Source organism: Seriola lalandi, unplaced genomic scaffold (genome assembly GCF_002814215.2).
Source record: "Seriola lalandi dorsalis isolate HSWRI2012SDOR001 ecotype SW California unplaced genomic scaffold, Sedor1 jcf7180002054694, whole genome shotgun sequence".
NCBI lineage: Eukaryota > Metazoa > Chordata > Actinopteri > Carangiformes > Carangidae > Seriola > Seriola lalandi.
This window is the reverse complement of record NW_019525247.1, coordinates 206180-213991: the sequence shown is the minus strand read 5'-3', so window position 1 is coordinate 213991 and position 7812 is coordinate 206180. Positions and strand designations below refer to the sequence as shown.

At 40.4% G+C, this 7812-nt stretch overlaps 1 protein-coding gene across 3 annotated transcripts in view; it reads right to left on the bottom strand.

Moving 5' to 3' along the window:
* The window catches only part of nat16 (N-acetyltransferase 16), a 36131-nt gene extending 28319 nt beyond the window's left edge, over nucleotides 1-7812 (bottom strand). Inside the window, exon 1 of one of the 3 annotated variants that reach the window (XR_002761701.2) lies at nucleotides 7630-7805. The gene's annotated coding sequence lies outside the window, so the exon portion shown is untranslated. Of the gene's footprint in view, nucleotides 1-7629 lie in introns of all 3 variants that reach the window. The other 2 variants (XR_002761700.2, XM_023423882.2) reach the window with 2 other exon arrangements.

Genomic DNA, 7812 nt, shown 5'->3' with positions numbered 1-7812 from the left:
CCCCCCTACCCCCACCCCCACCCCGCACTGCAGCACCTATACAGTCATTAATCTCCAAGGTCCTTTCAGTGCTACACACAGTTTGTGTGTGCGTGTGTGTGTGTGTGTGTGTGTGTGTGTGTGTGTGTGTGTGTCACAATGTCACACTTAACCCTGAGAAATCACATGTGCTACTAAAGGCAGATTTATACTGTGCACATTAAAGATGCTGTATGTAAGTTTTGTTATCGCTAGATAGCTAACGTTAGCATTAACAGCATTAACAGCTGTTTACTCGTGTTGTAAGTTCAGCATCAAATTTCATTCCTTTACTCACCAACAGCTGTCTCCAGAGGTGGAAACAAACACCAATGTAAACTCTTGTCTCTATCACATCTTTTCTTCTACTAAAGTTAGGGTGCTAACCAGCTAGCCCCGATCCAGCAGGCCCATATTATCAGCGTTATACCATGTCCAGTCTGAAGATGTAGCTGCTCAGAGGATGTACTATAACCTCTTGTCTTTTCATGGCTGAAGCTCTTGGCTAAACTGGTAAGTAAACAGCTGTTAATGCTAGCGTTAGCTATGTAGCAAAACTTATAAATGGCACCTTTAATGTTTGCATCCTCCCGCAGGACATAAAGTTGTTTGCTGCTCAAATTGCTGCACAATAAACACAGATTTGTATCATTTCCCAAGTTGTTGTCCAGGAGCCCGTTGCACTAAATCTGCAACATGCAAACTGTGATGTGGACCTTGGTTTTCTCTGATGCTAATGTTTCACATGTTTCTCAACCTTATGATCCATGCATGAGCATTTGAGAGACCAGCAGAAATGTATGTAACACATGACGCTTCAACCATTCATCACAAAGTCCTCATTCTTCCATTACAGTTGGACACACATCTCATGTCAGTGCAGTTTGTCATCCTCTCCTGTCAGAGTCTTTTCCTCTAACTGTCTCATTCCTCAGCTCCTCATCTCCACATCACTGACACTCGTCATTCAGTCAGCTTGACAGATGATTCTGTCACTCGTCTGTTTTTTTGTGCTTAAAGATGTTTTGACCTGTTTTCACTTGTCCACTGTCAGCCCAGTGTTCACTTGAGTGACAAACAGTAAAAGACAAACTGAATAACCTGAGGACAGCTGCTGGCTTAACAACACAAAGAGGCTGCAAACAACTCACAATGCAACACTCTCTGTAGGAGCTTGAACTTTAATGTCTAGTCTTCGAATATAATACAACCCCAATTTTTCTTATTATGTATAATTCCCCCAAAACAAACGCTCTTAAATTCAGACTGACTGTTGTAGATCAATACAGACAAATGTGACTGTGACTTTTTCATTTATTTGTTTTGTTTTAATGTTGGTTTTCATCCTACAAACTGAGCAAAGATGTGTCTTCTACAGCTATCAGCATTTTAATAAGGAAATAAGATAAGGTACCATTTATAAAGGCTTTATAAGCTGTAATTAAGTCTCCAGACCTGAATCCAGTAGAACAACTTTGGGACATGGTAGTACAGAAGGTTGGCAGCGTGAATGAAATGATGTGATGCATCATGTCAACATGTTGCAGAGTGTCAGAGGAAAGTTTCAACATCTGGTGGATCCATGACATGAAGAAACTGAGGAACTACCCAGAGTTAGTGTGCCGTTCCTAATAAAGTGATCACTGAATGTTTATCACCTGCAGATTGAGCCTTTGGCCAAAATCATGGAGGAACCCAAACTTCTACATATCAACAAGCTTTTTGTAATTAAGCCACTAGTTCTACACGGATACAACGCATAACAAACTGCACTGACTACAGTACAACATGTACAGGGCTGTGTGTCCGTCCTGTCTTCAAAGACCGCCAGTCATCCTGCTGGTGTTTGCATGAGACAGAGACACAGAGACGGGGACAGAGACAGGGAGACTGGACTGTGTGAGTAAATGCGTTGACAACAGTGTAAAGACCAGGATCTCAATGTTGTGTTTTCCTATTTTTTCTCTCCCTTCCATAATTAATACAATAATGCCTCCACGCTTTCAATCCCAAATACCAAACTGTCAGAAGACATCAGATCACATCCACACCTCTCTCTCTCTCGCTCACTCACTCACTCTCTCTCTCTCTTTCTCTCTCTCTCTCTCTCCCACAGCTATAAGACCAAGCATGGCAATAGAAAGCGTCCATGATTCACCATGGAAAAGAAAGATGCATGTAAGTAATAGTGCGAGAATGATGATGATGATGATGCCTCCTTCCATCATTATTTAAAGCAGCACTCATCAATACTTTTATATGAGCAGTGGACCTGATGACTGCGTATAATGTGACAGGAGTTGTTTGTAGTGACATGGCGGTTTCACTGTGATGTCATCAGCATCGTGTCCAGCAGCAGCAGCAGCAGCAGACAGATGTTAGTGACCAGCTGGTGAACAGGTGTTTATAATGCTTTATATAAAACTGGGATGTATTTGTGAAGCTGTAAGAGGCTCACGCAGTTTGATCCACTACAAACTGTGTTTCTACACGTGTGTTTGCCAGATTTGGAAAACGAATCATGAGCCACACTCAGAATTCAGCTTTAAATTCAGCATGTAGCTGAGTGTCTGCTGGATGTGCAAACAGGACACTACAGCTCCCAGCATCCTCCTACAGCTACAAACTGAAACGAAAGGCTTGTAATGTTCCCCCGACATGTCACATCAGGTCCTGTTAACAACATCACTTTAGTTTAATCTAGGTCTGCACAATGAATCAAAATATTATCAAAAACTAGAGCTGAACGATATGCAAAAAAATGATACTGTGATTGTTTTGGCAGACATTGCGATTTCAGTTGGAATAGCTGTCTTTGTATTTTCATTTTTTCAATAATGATGATGTGATTTTTGTTGGTTTTGTACCAAACAAACATGTTCCCTTATGTCTGGAGAGTATGATTCGTAGGCCGGGGCGTCTCACCAAGCACAACAATGTTGTGACACATTTTATTTTTATCAAAAACATTGCAGCTCCTATGATTTGGATATGGCACTTGGACATGTTGTTATTTCAATTATATTTCGATTAATCTTGCAGCCCTGAGGAAATCAGGTAGGGCCAAGTGCAATATTCAAATGGCAGGAGCTGCAATGTTATTGATAAAGATAAAATGTGTCACATTGTTGTGCAGTGTTAGCACCATAAGCGCTGCAGCCTACAAATCATATTCTCCAGAAATAAAGGAAGAATCACATCATCATTTAAAATCATTTTTAAAATGAAATGGAAAAACAACCATTCCGACTGGAATCACAACCGCTATATCAGAATAATCACAATATGATTTTTTTGCATATCACACAGCCCTAGTTTCATCTTAATAAAAGTAAAGCAGATAAATCCTTGAGTCTCTTATCTGTGTCTCTACACTTGTCTATAGAGATGATGAAGACAGAAACAGCTCCATTGTGATTGACTAGGTACTTAACGTTTGTTGTCAACATTAAGAATCATCCACAAACAATCTGCCCTTGGCCCTGTCCAACCCTATCTCATAGACATGACATTCATACACAACTAATCTGCAGCAACCAGTTTAAATCATTTTCTTTTAATGTAATGAGGAAATTAATGGTTCTGTTCAGAGTCTCGCAGCTCTGGATTCAGTGCAGAGAAAGATCCTGGTCTGGTTTCATAAAGAAAAGGTTCACAGTGACTTCAGACATTTAACCTAAGCCTCCATCTTTCACTGACCTGAACCAAAGAGCCGCTGTTGTCTAAACCACAGACAGGACTCTGGATGTGAACATGGTCTCTGGATCTGTATACCTGCCATCCACCCCAACCACAAGGTGCATTTTCAAATCGAGTGAGAGAAGAATTTTCCTATAGTGCATGGAGCTATGGTTGTGGTCATGTTTCAGGATGAGAACACGTTAACCTGATTACCAGGATCGTAATGTGATTCCTTCACAGGGTAGATTCATACTTCAGTTTCCTATAACTGTCACAGGATGTTTACAGAGGGCAGAAAAGAGAAAGAAAACTGACTTTTTGCATTTTAAAAGAACATATTGATCATTGTGATAATTGATAATGAGTTGTCGCTTCTTTTTCATGTTATTCTGATACAAAAACGAACAGTGCCCGTAACTGATGAGTTTCAAATGTAGCATGAAGATCTTCATATTATGTAAAACATGTAAAATCAGATGGAGTATATTACACACATGCGGTGACTTACACTGTCACACTGTTATGTTACTGATTCTTCATGATGAGTGCCTGACAGTTGCTGCATTATGTCAGCAGAGGAAACCATGGATGCACTGGCCTCTTCATCACTCTTCAGTCTCCTACTCTAGTTTCTGTTGCCCACTACTGCAGCTGGCTCCCAATTCATTGACCCCACTGGCCCTTATAGCCGCCCAGTCAAGAGCACTTAGACACCAATGATAAAGTTACAGTAGAAGTAATGAGAGAGGACCCACGTCTGTGAATTTCACATGAGTCTCATTTATCTACTTACATTCTCAGTATAAGGTGAGGCTAACATAGCAAGTTCATATGTTACCTTTAGCATGTTAAGAAACTGTATAGCCTATATTTTATGCTAAATTTAACATTTGGGCTGTTAACATCTCACATTTGAAAATTAAATGATTAATCATTTTGAAATTAATGAATTAATATACTAAATGTTGTACATACATTAGCATGTTGACATGTTGTTCAAAGTGATGTTGACACACAAACGTTAGCATGCTAAATGCTAAATATTACACGCTAAACATTATCATGTATTAGCATGTATGTTAACATGCTAAGTGTCGACATTATAACATGCTAATGCTAGCATAGCACAGTAACGTTAGCATGCTAATGTACTAAATATTACACGCTAAATATTATCATGTATACATGTATCTTAACATGCTAAGTGTAAATACTATAAGATGCTAATGCTAGCATAGCACAGTATTAATGACCTGGGAGGTCCAAAAGGATCTGGTACAAATCAAGTCCTGGTGTCTGTGGCTGACTGGTTTTATAAAAAAAACCCAAATATCTAAATACAGAAACATCCCAGACTGCATCCATCCTGTTTGTTTTGTTTTCCAAATTAAGTACAGCAATGCATACCTTAGAGATTTGGAGCTGATAAGTAGTTTTATCCTAAAAATGTACAAAGAGCATAAACCTGTTTGATTCTGCCCACCCCTGGTATTTCTGTCCCTGTTAGCGGTACAGCTCTAAGTATAGAAAAGTTGTGATTCCATTTTTAATCCTTCCAGCAAATTTGGTTTCAGTGTGTAATGAAAATTTCAGCCTCACTGGATAATAGATTTTTCATCCTGTTTTATCCAAGATGCGACTGGGTTTAGATTTCTACCCAGTGTGCCCATTTTTATTTGACGACTCTTCTACAGAAAGCTATCGTCAATAGGTGGTTTAATTTAAAAGAAAAAGTCAGTATGGGTCTGAAAAGTCCCGAAAATCTAGTGAAAAGGGTGCTAAGTTAGCAGCACTGCCTGTGAACAGCCCCTGCAGAGCATAGCCAATGGGGAAACTTCAACACTCGGCCGATCAAGCAGACCAATCATGTAACTTCATCACTCAGTCAGTCAGCGAAAGACGTCTGTGTTTATGCGGCTGCCCGCTCTGTTGTGGTCCAGCCAAAAATATAGACCACTTTATCAACTTGTCTTTATTCCAAATAACAGCTGTAAGCAGTGTACACTATAAATATCTAGAGGTCAGTCAGAGCCCACACAGGTCAATGGACACTGGTTATTGGTGCACAAGAGGACAGTCTAGTGTCAGTGCGAGATAGCTGACTGACATTAGATACTTCAGGATGCATATTTATACTAAGAGGAAGTGCCGAGTCCAACAGAATAAGTAAGTAAGTAGTGTATTTCTGGCTGACTGGTTTAACAGGAACAAAACCTGAAGACTTGAAGATGCTGATACCTCATCGTTACTGGTAATCTATTTCTCTTCATTGGTCCATTAAACACAAAATATGATCAAATTCAAACTAGAGCCTCAATACAAACCTGACTGACCCAAAAAATGTAGCAAAAACTAAATTTCATGAACTAGGAGTTGTCTAGAGCTTGATACAATTAATAAATTAGTCAATTTATCAGTTAGTCAATCAACAGAACAACAGCACAAGTGAGACAGAGCTGCAAAATGTTTCTCCAGCAGGTCACAGTCCCAGTCTGGGATGATCTGATTCTGGACTGGGTTAAATCCCAGTGAGTAGTTTGTAAATGAGCGCGAAATTATTCCATGTAGCTGCAGACTACAATAACAGCTGATGTTGTACACTATATTCATTTGTATTTGCTCCATGTTTCACATTCACCTTTATTAAGCTGGTTCCAGCTTTTCCAACATGAGGATTTAGTGCTTTTCTCGACACATTTGAAAACATCTAATTAGTTTTTATTAAAAGATATGTTGGACACTTTTCACTAGTTATTGCCATTTTGTAGACCAGGTGATCAGTCAAATAGTAATCAACAGATTAACTGAAAATAATCTTTTAAACAGCCACAGCTCTGATCTAAGGAAACACTCAACCCTGAAAACTGTGTTGATCTGAGATGATCTGAATCAGGATAAAACCCACCTGACTGGTTTATAAATATCCCAAACAACTGCAGACTGCATCCCTGTACCTTTACCTGACAGTCCTGTTATTTTTGTCCAAATGAACAGACACACAGGAGACTGTCAACGCAAACCTCAAAGACACATCTGTGATTTAAACGCAGCTTTTCAACTGAGAGGATCTGCTGCTTTCCCGTGTTTTACATCACTGGACTAAAGAAATGTTCACATTTCCACCACTCTCTGCATTAATATGACACATAATCAACACATTAACAGAGCTGCAACTAATGATTATATTGATTATATCTTTTCATTTTGAACAGAAGACTGAGAGAAATGCCGTAAAAATGTCTCTGAGTCCAGGAACCTCGATTTGTCCCAGTTAGTTTATGATGGTATTCAACACAACAGAAAATACATTGAGTTGAAAAGTGACTTTAAAAAGCTGCTGATATCACACCACAGCACCAATGCACACCTCTGTGACACAGTCATAATCAATAGGAAAGATTGGTATAAATAATAGGTGATCAATAAATATATTAATAAATTAAACCCTGGTGTTTGCATCATATTACAGGTGTTATATTGTGTTTTATATGTGTTTGGAGCTGAAGCTGCTGATGCAGTAAACTGTATTATGACCTTTCTCTTGTATGTTTAACAGGGAGGATCATGTATGATGCTCTATGGATCCTTCACGGTTGAGGCTTCAGCGGTGCGTGACGTCATCAGTGATACCACCGTGATAACAGAGCACAGAAGATGGACACGAGCCGAAATAATCCAACAAGGTCAGTGAGCTGTCATCAACGAGGAGCCCGCATCACATTTTCACAGGGTTACGTAACAGCAGAGCAGATTAAATCAAACAATACCATCAATACGTCACAATGAACCCCGCGGGCCTGCTAAGCACCGCACGCGCTCCGCAGCCCATACAGTGATGTTATAGGCTGCTGGTCTCCCCCTCACCCTATAGGACGGCACGGAGCTGCCCGTTATCTAACCACCTCCAGCCGTGTGCTGAGCGGGTCTTACCGCGGATGATGGCCGGCGGCGGTGTCCTTGGTGTCGGTGTTCGGAGGAGACAGGATGGAGAGCGGAGCGGCGGTTGGTGTAGGCGCTGCACAGTTCCGGTGATGAATGAGAGGCAGACAGACCGGCTCTGTCGGTGATCCACTGGACACTCGATACGGACCACAAGCCCCGCCCCTCCCAGTT